The 13,878-nt window shown below is 37.3% G+C and overlaps 1 long non-coding RNA gene across 1 annotated transcript; it reads left to right on the top strand.

The window, feature by feature from the left end:
* The first annotated feature begins 4,219 nt into the window (after positions 1 to 4,219).
* LOC309439237 lies at positions 4,220 to 13,518 on the top strand. Its single transcript, XR_014183946.1, has 3 exons — positions 4,220 to 4,341; positions 9,722 to 9,760; positions 13,412 to 13,518. It is a non-coding gene; the product is annotated as an uncharacterized lncRNA (long non-coding RNA).
* The last annotated feature ends 360 nt before the right edge of the window (positions 13,519 to 13,878 follow it).

Genomic DNA, 13,878 nt, shown 5'->3' with positions numbered 1-13,878 from the left:
TGTGCTTTCAGGCATCTTTTTGTATTCCAGCATCAAGGAAATATACAAAACTATGCATTGATGGTCTTTCTAGTTAAAAGTTGTTGCATGCCTCATAGTGTTTAATATATTTAGCCTTAAAAGTCTCTCGTTGAGATGAGTGTAGAGTTATGAATTGAGCATTTAGGGATCTGTGATGGGGTGGTGGATTTAATAAAAGTGGTTCCTAACTCTTATGTTGTTGTTTCTCTTTCTCTCAGTCATACAATATATGTGCAAGAAAGGGTATTATATACTGTTGATGGATCAAGGTCTACTTTAATTCACTCAGTTTAAAAATACATGTTATATATATATTAAAAAATATGTAAGAATAACTTCATTGCTTTCAGTAGAATTACTCCAGAGAATCCTAACTCCAAAGCCTGTTGTGTCTCCAGATGTTTCTTAAGGTGGTCCCAGATCCTGTCTCCTATGTATCCAGACCAAGAACTTGCTGTTCCTCCCACCTGAACCATGCATTAGATTTCTGTGGAAATCAGGCTGTAGAGGGAGAAGGCTGATATTAATATGAGGTCAGGATTTGGTCATGACCTAGAAACACAGGAGAACTTAGACATCTCCCGGTTTATATATAGTCAGGTTACCTGTGTAGATACGAGGGAAAGAAATCTCTGTTTGCTTAGGTGAATAAATAGCTTAATTGTTGCAGATAAGAACTGCATGTTCACATCAGAGCAACAAGGCTTATTTGATGGGAGATGCATAAGTGTGACTTCATGTACTTAGCTCAGGCATGTAATACTATTGGCTGTTTGACCCAGAGACATCACCTGTGGTAGGTTTTTTGCCTTGAAAAAAAATATTTTATTTAATAACATTTCCCAAACAGTAAAAATGGAAAGGTATATATTTATTAGCTAATATGTTGCAAGAAACTAACTGACTTTATTTTTGAGTTTTGGAAACTCAGAAAAATATCTGACACTATAAAACCTTTTTGGCACCCAAGAACTTAAAAAGTAGATGAATGTTTTCTGCAACTTAAAAAAAAATAATATATGTCTGTGTGTATATATATATATATATATATATATATGTATTGGCTGAAACTTTTCTACTAGAATACATTCTTAAGGCCAGCTTTTACAACTGTAAAAATAGGGGGTTACTGTAAACGGAAGTAGTGACAGATTTTCAAATAAAAGAATAATATGAATGCTGACAGAGGTTTATAGTGTTTATAGTGTCTGGAGATAAGTTTTTGTTTGTTTGCATTAGGCATAAATGTAATAATTTGAAGATACAGGAGAACTCCTGCTCTTAATGGTGCAAGTAAGTAATACGGAAGAAATGGTCTGAATTTATTTTATGTAATACTTCTTTTTAATAACAACGTCTATTAAAGACATCTGCTGTAAGTCTGTAAAGCTGATTTAATAGGAAGAAAAAATAACAAAGTTCTTTAGCAATTCTGTCTTCAGTTTAATATTATGAACTGTTAAAAGAGGGTTTATGTGTGCAACATTATTAACTGAAATTCTGCTCAAATTGAAATCAGGCCCACAAACCTTGCTTCTCTTCAGTACCTGCTAGGTTTTTAGAAGACGTGTTTAAAACTACACTAGAGAATTAATATATTTTTACTTTCTTTAGGATTTTAAAGAGCAATCGGGCCAAACAGCGAAATATTTCTAAACACCTGTACACTCACCTGCTGTCTGTGACCTCTCTAGCAAGTTAAAATGCAACAAAAAATCATCAGCTTCCTATACCAAGTCATTACTATAACTAGAGAAAGAAAATCCATGTCCAAAGTGACAGGATTACAATTTGTTATAAAACAGACAGTATTTTATACTGGCTTTGTCAGGGCTGAAAGATGCATGTTTAGTTATAAGAGAGACTGGGGGCAGAGGGAGGTGGGAACAGAATCCCAAAGACCATGTTCTGGAAGAAAACCTACTTGAAGGAATTAATACTGAGTTTAAATTAATCACATTGATGCCTGACTATGGTTGACATGGTTGTAATTTTTTTCAAAACTGAAATTATAAAGATTAAAATAAAGTAATAAAAACCATTGTATTTTTATCACTTCAATTTGGAGAGGCCTCATGTTTTCCATGCCTATAGCCTTGATGATTCTTTTGGCAGCTCTGCCACTGATAAAAGGAATAACTCACCACTGTCAGAGAATTTGGCTGTTTCATCACTGACATGAGAGGCCAGCATAACTTCATGATGATTGCTGTCTAAATGACTTATGTAGTTTCTTCATATACTTTTTGATTGAAGAGTGATAACTCAGGCAATGAGTTATTTGGCATCAGCCTCTGAGACAATCTGCTTTCCTTTTATAAATCCTATGGCACCTTTCAGCCACCCATTTTTAAATAAGACTACAGTGGATTAGGTTCTAATGCGCCTCGTTGTTTTAGCTAAAGGATAGTTAAATTAGATTTTGCAGTCATTCTTTTACTTTGTTTATTTCTTGTTGTTAAACGGTAATTCTAGAAGTAGTATTGAGAAAATGAGAGGTGGGCTAAAAGACAGTGTTTGTTACAACACGGGAGCATGACAGTGCATTTCATTCCTGATGGTGGTGGCACTATCTCTTCCCAAAACAGACTGTGTTGTCCAAGAACCCAGAGAGGAAAAAAAATACACTAATATCAGCCTAACTCTGTAGCCTTTGGGGCAGAAGACAAATCTGAGAGGAGGGAAAAGAATAATTAAAAAAATTCTACAACTGAAAACTTTCTACAACAAATCACAGCTTAGAATATCTTTATTACAGGTTTAAATATAGATGACCATTGTGCAAGGTAGAAAGTTGTTGTACATTGAAGTTAGGTTGAATTAAGCTGTGAATCTGACAGGATTTCATGCAAGGTTTTAGATGGAAAGAGAAGCAGTTTCCTTGCTGAGTAACAAAGATGGTTAGATTTAACAGAGATTTATTTGTAAAATTCCCCCCATAACATGGTGACTGTGGAGTGCTAAATATAATCTGAAGAGCTGCAGATGCGATGGGCCTTTTAGACATCCTCTTTGTTAATGTCTGCTGTGCACCTGCCATTACTGCTTTTATTAAGCTAAACAAATTAAATCTTATAGAAAGCGTTTCACCTATCTTTTCCTTCATCTTGGCTCTTTAGTTTAGACAGAGCAGTGAGTGAAAGATATAGGTGAGGTCTATAGTAATGTAGAGGGCTCCAGTCATAATCTATATCTTTTTTTGTGACAGATGTTGTGTAAATAAATATAAAGATGTCATTCTTTCTTGAAAGTGTATGTGATGTAAGAATCATCTGAATCAAAGATGTGTCTTTATTTGGGTCACAAGAGAAAAGACACCATCTTTTTTCAGTTCCATTTAAACTTCTAAATTGTATGGTTACTTTCAAAGAATTCTAACTACGCAAAGTTCAGTATTTCCTGAAGTAGAAAAAAAAGAAATTATAAATAAGGTGAAAAAGTCACAGAGCAGTTGTATGTACAGCCTGAGTCAGAAGACTATCCACTGTCCTTACTGAGGAAGTGCAGTGAATATTGCCTGGGTTCGCTTCCTATGGGAGGCTTGGGTGTGGATCTGAAAGTTAGTCACCCAAAGCAAGTGAGGATTGTGACAGATGATAAGGGGTTGCCATTCTTCACTTCTCTCGCCTTCTTATTTTTATCTTTTCCTACTTTTTTTTCTATTTCATGTGTACTGACAGGTTTTTATTTGTATTTCCTTATTGTTCAAGAAGTGCTCTCCTGCATGGAAAAGAGGAGACTCGCCGTCTTCCTCACTGTCTAGAAGCAGACTGTTAACATTTTGATTCTGAGTAGCACCCAAGAATTCATGGTGATGAGTGAAGCAGGGTTGCTGGCCTTCCCAAAGTGCAGGCATGTTTGAGACACAAAGCTGCCTGCTACGCTTGAGCGGGCAGTGCTGGGAGCACCTCCTGTGGATAAGAAGACACCGTGCATTTTGAGAAATAGAGGTCAGGAGTAGTCCATTGGTGTGCAGTCACAGTCACAGTACTGTTTCGGTGACTGCTCCATGTGCTTACTGTAGATCCTGCCTTCTATTCTATTTTTTATTCTGTCCATGTGAGAGTTGCACAAAGGTCCAAGCTTTCAAATCTGAATTTGCTCTCTGATTCTGACATTCAGATTTATTGATGTTTGATTTTTCAACCTGACAAAAACTCACTTTCATTTTCTAATTCATATTCACTCTTTCTCCACAGCAAAATCTGCCAGTCATGGCAAATTACATGAATGATTCTGTGGAGGCTAAACCAAGATTGCTGAACTCATTTTCATGCATGGCTAAACACAGAATTGAACCCTATGCTACAGAAGTGAAAGGTTAGTGATTTCAGATAATTTTGAAACGATTGTATAGGAGTTGATACAGCTACTGTCAGTCTACCCTAATCCTGTTCTTTGCAAGTGCCCTTGCAGAGGCACTGCTTTCTGTCAGTGATTAAGGGGAGACACTGCTTTCAGTGATGCTGATTCAGCAGAGCGAAGAATCAGTAAATTAGCAATGACTGTAAGGGAATTTTAAATATTGGTAGAGTACCAAACTTCTATTGTTACTGCATCTTGGAAATGAAATTCCAGTTAAGTTACTGTACAAGGCAACGTGGAAGAGATGACAGTCCTCTTTCTGAGTCACGAGACAGAAAAATGGGGAAAATGTGTATCCATTTTTTGGCTCCTTGGTGTCACTGCTATAAAAATATATTGAAGAACCATGTACAAATGAATAAGTGTACAGAGCTTGTATACATTCTAATGGACTGTTCATTTAGTAACGAAGTGATGTGGACAGACGAATAATAATTTAATCTGCCCGTTCAGTACCTTTGCTATTTATGGAATGATACCCTATACTCTTCGGGTCTCCTTTTTTTTTTTTTTTTCTTCTATCGGCACAAAGTGAGATGCTTTCACAAATACAATATTCAACTTGATTAATTTTCATGTATGTTGAGATACCCTTATGCACATAAAGGACCTCATCCATACAGCAACTGAATGGTGTGACACTGACATGGAAATTGAAAAAGGGTCATACTATTAAACACCAAAGAAACCCCACCAAAGAACACCCCCCTCCACATTTTTTTTTCCCCCCAGCTGGCAATCTGCGTATCTACCCTTGGGAGAAACTGGTCTGATGGGGTTAAAAGGAGTAACTCCTGCCTATTCCAGCTTGAGATAACATGTGACTTACTGTGAAAAAATGGTGGAGATCCTAGATCAATATAGACCGATACGCAAAATTATTGTGCTAACAGGTTATCTCCCTTTGAGAGAGACATGGAAAACTAGGACACCTTTTTTACTGAGTTTCTGGATGAGTAGCATAGATTGATAGAAGAAATGGGAGTCAGAAAGGTGAGGTGTAAAAGAAATGACTATACATCTCATAGGACAAGAATTAGGCAAAAAAGTCTGTACACGTAGGTTTCGATGCTACAACATGGAAAAGTTTAAATGCTGTTCTTATTTATTTCCTATTTTATGGGATGTTTACAGATTGTGCACTTAGGCAAAGATGATGGTTTGGTATTCTTGGTCTGTAGTACTAGATTTTTCTAGGGTATATACCTCATGAATCATGGGAACATCCATGAGCTCAAAGCCCCAACAACATGGGTATTGTGTCTGTGTCACCTTGTGCAATCAGAATGCCACCTTGAGCTATGAAATGCAAACCAGTCATAAGAAACTAACAAGTTACCTTACAACAGGGGTGTCAAACTCATTTTCACCGAAGGCCACATCAGCCTTCACAGTTGCCTTCAAAGGGCCAAATGTCATTTTGGGACTATATAAATGTAACTGCTCTTATGAGTTTGACACCCCTGCCTTAGAATATCTATTGCATTAAAATTGTGTTATGTTTTTATAACACAAGTATTTGCTGTATGCAAACAAAAGGGGGACTGAAAATGAGGATGTAAACACCTCCTGGGCATGTCTACCACATAAGATCAACTATAATTGAAAGAGCATTATTTGTAAGCAATGCCCCCAGTTGTTTGCAAGGTTAGTGGTTCCTAGAAAATAAAGGAGATACCGTAATAGGTAACAGAGTGAAGTGAAGAATCACCGGTACTGTCTTTTGTCACCTCACTGTTCTGTGGCTCATAATTGCTCTGCAAAGATGGATAATGATACTTGGGAAGGTTTGAGAGCTACAGGCAATAAATACTAATTATTATCAGTGTATGTTTCAGGCAACCTCAGAAATGAGATGAGATCCAAATGAACCCTCACTCATGTCTGGTTCTACCTGGGAAGAACCAGAAATCCTTTCACAGTTCCTTCCTAGTTTGCCAGCCATATCTGCCCTATATTGCAATTTGCACAATTATATATAATGAATACACATATATATGCAGATGCATATGTATGTATTTCCATATTTGCATATATATCTTGCTGAACGCTAGGACTTCTCTTTAAGAATGATCATAACTCTCCTGGGTTCAATACCTTTGGGGAGGAATAGAGGTCAAAATTCCCACCACTGGTGTGTTAATTTCAACATAGGGAGCTAAGTAAAAATGAGACAGTTTATCAAGAATAAACAAAGTGTGGTCCTCAAGACAATTAAACCCATAAAGAGGGCATGATGACTATAGAAGGACACCAAACAGGAAGCACAGTGCCAATGCACATGGACATGCCTGAGAAAGTAAAAAAAGTGGTCATGGCCACAGAGCAAAGAGATGATACTAGAAAGAAGCAGCTAAAGATACATCCAAATGGAAAACAAAACCAACTGACCAAGCAAGAAACTCACACACAGCCCCAAACAAACAAATAAAAACCAAACAAAAAAGAAAGTATCATAAACATCAGTATATATACTACTATAATTATTATTAAACAGCCCAAAGATGAATCTGAGACCTAACTAGCTAAGAGAATCAAAAATAGTTCAGTATCTTTCTTCCAACTCGTCAGGAGGGAAAAAACATTGTGAGCAACCTGAATATGACAAGGCTATAAAATGAACTCTCAGGGAGGACAAAATCATAGGAGAGAAGCTGAAACATTTGTATCTTTGTTCACTATGGAAGAAATCAGGGAAATTGTCCTTCTAGATCCACTTTGGGCATTCAGGGAACTCAAAGGAGAATGTCTCTGAAATTGAAGTGTCTGGAAGAGGTAATGATGCAAAAGGCAGGTGAATACAAATGAATCTCCAGGATCTGAAGGATCCACCAAAAAAACCTAAGAGAACTCAGAGATGACATATCTACTAATAGCATCATGTAACCTGTCTCTCCAATATTGTTTGGTACATGAAAACCAGGTGGTGTCAAATGTGATGTCAGTCATTAAGAAAGGTTCCAAGGGTATTCAGCAAACTAAAATTTGACATCTGAGTGAGTAGATATTGCAATAAAAAGAGAGAATTAGTATTTACCAGAATAAATATTATGTAATCAGTGAGACTTAGCAAAGCTCTTGGAGTTCTTTGAAGGGGTCAGTGATATGTAGATGAGGATTATCTGACTGGTACAGTCAACTTGGATTTCCCAAAGACTTTTGACAGAACTTTTTATCAAAGTGTTTTGGGAAAATGAAGCAACACAAGAACGTCACTGGCATAAGAAGGAAGGTGCTGGAATGGATGAGAATGTGATTTGAGAGATGTGAACAGAGGGTAGACCATCACTGGATTGAAGTATAGGGTCAGTTCTTGCACAGGAGGGAGATCACTAGTGAAATTCTCTATGGTGCCTATCTTTGGACTGTACTGTTCAATATATTCTTAAATGACCTGGAGAAGGGAAGCAATCGGTGAGGAGATGAAGCTTTGCTGATGATAGGAGGTTATGAAAGGTAGTAAGGAGAAGGGAGACTGCAGAGGTTGCAGGAAGTTCGTAGAAGATTGACAGTACCATGAAACAATGGGTACAATTCAGTATAGATAATTGTAAAGCGATACATTTGGGGAAGAATAATATAATCTTCACATTTTGGATAATTTATAAACTGGCCCAAAGGTCTGCAAGACCAAAACCTTTGGGTTATGTTAGACAGTTCCATGAAAATATCAGCTTAGTAGTAGCTGAAATGAAAAAAAAAAAAAAAAAAAAAAAAAAAAAAAAAAAAAAAGGTGAGGAATTATTAAGAAGCAAATAGAGAAGAAAACAGAAAGGACAACAGAAAGGACCATTATGCTGCTGTTCAAGCCATATGCTACTGTAAAAATCCAAGGTTTACACACCTGAATATTGCATGTGGTTCTGGTCCATTTATCTTGGACAGGACATAATAGAACTGAAAATTATTGCAAGATTACAAGAATGATCTGAGGTATACTATCACTTCCGTTACAACATGCAAGGAACGCCATCCATTGGATGGCCAAGAATCTTCATTTAGAAAAAAAAAAATGACATGGGGGAATGTAAGAAGGGTCTGAAGAACTGACATGTCTGGAGAAAAGTGGAGTGGGACTGGCTTTTCACTGTTGCTTCTGATACAAGCATAAGGGGTATCGAAAGAACTTAGTAAGAGCTTCATTCAGAAGGATCCTCAACCAGAGGAACTGGTTCTTCAGATAAGCTATGTGGACCTGTGGTACTCCTCCTCAAATGACTTTCTGGATCAAGGACTTTATATAGATACATGGAAAGACTGAACAAAACCTTGGAGGAGATGCTGTAGAGACTACTAACTAGATCGATCACATAACCTAACTTGAAAATGTTTGAAGGCTGGGACGCAGGATGTGCTTGCTCTGCTCTTATTGTTCCTGAGTGTCCATTCCCATGGTTACTGTGGGAGATAGAGCTCTGTGCTAGATGGACCTGAGGTCTGAACCAACACTTACATACATATGTTACCTTCTCATTATACACCAACATCAAAATTAAATAAATTAAATCATTAACAACTTAAATACATTTATAACTTTCAAGCTCCCTAAATAATTGCAATGTTACAAAACGTTAAGACCGGAAGGAACCTTCAGAAGTCACCTAATCTCTTGCCCTGTTCCATGGCAAAATCCATTATATTTGTGTCCTTACTAATTTGTCTAACCTGTTGCTAAAGCTTTCAATGGTGGAGACTCAACAGCCTCCATAGGCGATCTATTCAAAGTCTCACTATTCGTACTATGAGAAGGATATTTTTTCCCTGTCTAACTGGAATCTAGTCATCTGTTGTTTGCTGTAAACCATTGGTGAACTGCAAGCCTGAACTAAGATGGGATGTGTCCTAGGCTTCTGATGAATGCTTTCTAGTAACTTCAGTGACTCTGGAAATAGCTTGAATGCAGGCTTGGTTTTTAATGTAGCTAAGTAGTTACTGGGTTTTCTGTTTTGGTTAATATGACCAAGCATGAGCAGGGATCTTTTCTGTATTCCATTAGGGATTTTCATGTTATTTTAATGTCTTACCTCTTTAGCATTTTCTGGCTTCAGGAAAAGTTTTCCTGATCAGTAGCTCCTAAATCCAGCATGTTTTGACTTTGCTTCAGCAAAGGCTATTTGAAAGGTGTGTCTACAGAAAAAGTGGGAGAAAAAAGATGGAAAACAGCATGTACTATTTTATTTTTTTTTTTACAAGGTCTGATTTCTGGGTTTGCCTGTAATTTACTGAAGTATATGTGTTTGAGATGAAATGTTTGAGCTGTCTTAAGTGATGCTACTCAGTTCACGTAACCTCTACTTCTTACAGATGATCACTGATTGCATTCCTCATTTTCCAGGTAGCTGACTTGAGAAGAGGGTTCTGCCTGGCAGAAATGGTAAGCACCTACAGGTTCAACTGAATTTGATGTGGGCTGCTTTTATAAAACACAGTGTACTCTGAAGTTAAGTATGTTTAAAAGTCAGCTCAATGAGGCGTTTTAGTGAAACCTTTTAAGCTTAGTTTCTTTGTTTCAGTTTCTAGTCTCTAACATGAGTAAGAGCACTGTCCTTTCACTTGCAGTGAATTGTGAAAATCAGTTTATTGGTACATGTGAGGCACTCAGGAGCAATAGCATGGCCATTCGGAGGAAATGAGTGTCTGTGAAAAGAGTTTGAATTAGTAAATAGACATGAAATGATATGTGGAACAAAAAGGAAAAAAAAACTCATGAAATAGCTGTTCACTGGTGAGAACTGACAATTCTGTGTACAGAATGAAGCAGACATCCTGTGGAAAAATAGTGTGTAAGGGTGCATTTGAAGACTTCCTCATACTATGGATTGTGCAAGGAAGCCAAATAAAGATTGCGCAAGCACTTTGATTTTGGTGGTTTTAAACTCATTGACTGCAAGACTGCAACCTCAGTAATGTACTTTTAAAATAAGTTTGTAAATACATGTATATTTGTACATCATATCCTATAGAGGTTTCAGAGAAACAGTGGTGTTTTCAGTCAGCACACTGGCACAGGGAGGAAGATACAGTATTTCTCTGTCTTGAAGACTGAACTTATATGTATCTTACAAAAAGTTACGACTGTGGAAAATTTTCTCTTTCCCTGTAATTTAAGAACTTATTAAAACATTCTTGTTTGAGTATTAAATTTGATGGGTTATGCCAAGGACCTCAGAACAATCATCAGTCTCCTATATGAAGAAGGATGAATGATAGTTTTTAATAAGTTCAGTCTCTCTTCTGGCTCAGAAAATTTGAAGTGATCATGTTCACTCTGAAATTCCTGTAAATGGCTGACATCTAAACAGCAATTACCTTGGAGAGAAAAAAAAAATCCCCCAGGTGCTTCCTCATCACAAAAGTTGGTGTTTTATTGATGAGAGATTTTTTGCTTGGCCTGTTAATTCAAGCTAAATGGAAATGGGGCAGTCTTTACTGAGAAGCAGTGGGCTGCTCAGTATAAGAATTGCTTAAGAAATTCAAGTTCCTTCCTGTATACTTCAAGTGTAAGCTGCAAGGAACTTCCAAAAGCATATTTCTGGGATTTTTCCTAATGTCCTTTCTTCTCTTCCTACCCTCTTCACTCACCCGCCTCCTCCATTCCAACCCTGTTATTCTCTTGAGATCAGCGTGACAGATCAAGGGTTGAGATGGGGCCTGTGCCCGAGCAATGATTTTCCTTTCCCTCCTTCAAGCTCCCTGCTAGCTCTCTCTATGGGTATCTCCTACAGCCATTTGCTCCAGAACCAGATTTTCAAAACAACGGAAAGACATACCGTGGCGTATTGGAACTAATAAACTGAATTCTGCTTCCTGAACTAGGATGTATTTCATTACATTAATCTGGCAAGGTAATGTGTGTGTAACAATGCCAATTGATGGCATGCACTTCTTTTTAATGTTCTTGTTGTGAACTATCTGTAATTGGAAGAGGGGAGAATGAGCACACATTTTGCATTCCTTCCCCATATTTTTCCAGCCCTGATTCAGCAGAATACTCTGTGCTAGATGGATCTGGGATCTAAACTCTCTATATGCGTGTCTCAATCCGTGTGCCCGTCCTGCTACAATACCTTGCTAAATTGGAGCTTTCAGTGTTGTTCACAACTGGAAAGATTTTGTAAAAATTCTCAGTTGGATTCCCCAACTTGAAATGTATAGGCTGGAAAGTGCATAGTTTTGAGAGTGCTTTTGGTTTTGTATTTTTTTTACACACAGTGATCATTCCACTTCCTGCAATGTCTTAAAGCTCTGACTTTTGCAGTTTTAACTAGCTTTCTGATTTTCTTTGTTGCTTCCCTTTCCTCCTGTCATTGTTTTGTTCTTCTGTTCATTTCCAGCCTCTGGCTTTTTCCTTAACTATTTAGAGCAACTTGGTTTGTTCCAGACTTGGTTCATCCCTTGAAGAATTTCTACAACTCTGGATATTGTGACAGCCGTAGCTTGTGGCCAACCCCAGCTGTCATGAGCATTTTTGCCATGCTATAGTTGGATTTCACAAATACATTCATGGAGGTTATGGAGTTTTCTTGGTTTCAATCAACCCTCAACTAAATGGCTGTGCTTTAACTACTCTCCAAATGACATTATTATTATTAGTAGTAGTAGTAGTAGTAGTAGTAGTATTCCTTTACAACAGATGTATTAGGCAACATGCACTTAAATAGTTTGTTATAGTAACTGAAGTACATCTGATTTGCTCAGTCACACAGCACTGTATGCAGGAGAACCTTCAGCAGAAATCTCCTGAAAGCCTTTTTGTTGTGTAAGAAAGCTGCTTCTTTCGGACCCAAAAAGTGTCTGTTAGCTAGTTTTCAAAGTTATATTCAGTGAATACACCGCATGGTTGACTCCAGGTTTGCCTTCCAGCAGATGCCTGTGTCACCATGTCATCAATCGATTTAGACATAAACCATTTAATTATAGTAGGAGCTTTCAGAAAGGTTTCTACCCAGGCAGCCACTCTGAAGGTTAATTTGTTTGTTGCCCAAGATGGTTTGAAACTTGCTGCCACAACAATTCCAGTTTCCAACCTGACTGACAGCACCAGGAACTAAAGTCTTGTTTCTAATAGAATGGGATTCATGTTTATCCTCATGGTGATATTTTTAATGTTGTCCATCTACTGGATAACCCCTCGTGCAGCCGACAAAAGGGAAGTGGTTTCACTGTGTTGCTCTGCAAAGGCATATTTTCTATATTATTTATGGAGCTCCTCCCACTAATATGACTAGCTAGATTATCTGTAAGGCTGTACTTGTTCTGAAACCACTATTGATTAAATGCTGAGATGAATTTTTTTTTTTTAGAAGCTGTCATTGGAACATGCTTAGGCTGCACTTGCTGTCAGCTTAACAGTCATGTTTCTGTGTCTTCCTCTAAATTCCTCTCCCAGCTGGGCTCTTTCATATCTTAGCATTAAAATAGATTCTTCCTAATTAGACAGATCTCTGTCATGATAATCATCTTGAGAACGTATGCTGTATTTTCATACTGCATATCTGTTCACAGACCAGGCCTGTACTTTATAATTTTTCAAAATCGTAACTCACTGAATAGATCCTTTACTAAGCAATCATCTCCTGTAACTGGTAATTAGTGTCCTGTCAGCTGATATCGGTAGTGTTTAACTGCTGGCATCAGCAAGTTCACCTTGTATCACTTAGAATTCTGATATATTTGATTCTTTTGGAATTCCAGTTGTTAAAATAGTTTTCCAAAGCTGATGTGCAGGGTAGGGGGAGGAGTTATAGAGCAAATACACACATTTGTGCATGCAAAGTAAATTACTACATAAGAATGTGACTGTGCATAAGTCCATGGTCAATGGTGCACACATGGTCCATGGTGCACACATCTATCATGAGTGAGTCTGTGCTTGTGTCTGATGACAGAACAGAGTTGTTTGGTCAAGGTTATGAAGAACATCTGTTTTAATTACAATAATCAGTAGTAGAACAATGCTGAAATCTATTTCTTGCATTGCCCAGGCTACAATCTGAGGGGTTTTTTTCTGATTTTATTTATCCAGACTCTCTAGCTTAGCAGAAGAGTTGTCACAGAAACTGAATTTAAATACTTCCCTGAACAGCTCACTTTGGCCACTGTTTTTCAGAAGCTGGTAATCGTTTGTGTAAGTATCCTTAAAATAAAAGTGATGCAAAAATGAACTGTGAAATCTTATCTCTATTATGCTATTTCACATTTGCCATTCAATAGTAGTCTTTAAAAGAAAACTCTCTTGTCAGTTGAAAATTTTGAGTTAGCTCTTAGGTGCTGGGTGACAGCTGTAAAATAACAGCATGATTGACTTTTTTTTAAATGAAATGCTGATTCTATTGATTGTTTTAGATGTAGGGGATAGTGTTTTATTTTATAAAATATTATACTATAGAATAATGCAAGTATCACTCTTGCTGTTAAAATGAGTGGGGAAATAGATTAGATAGACACATTTGCTCAGCTTTAACCTCGGCCATTTTTAGAAGGTATTCAGAT

Source organism: Streptopelia decaocto, assembly GCF_964273445.1.
Source record: "Streptopelia decaocto genome assembly, chromosome: 4".
Taxonomy (NCBI): Eukaryota; Metazoa; Chordata; class Aves; order Columbiformes; family Columbidae; genus Streptopelia; species Streptopelia decaocto.
The sequence above is the reverse complement of the archived record's forward strand: the minus strand, read 5'-3'. Positions and strand labels throughout refer to the sequence as shown.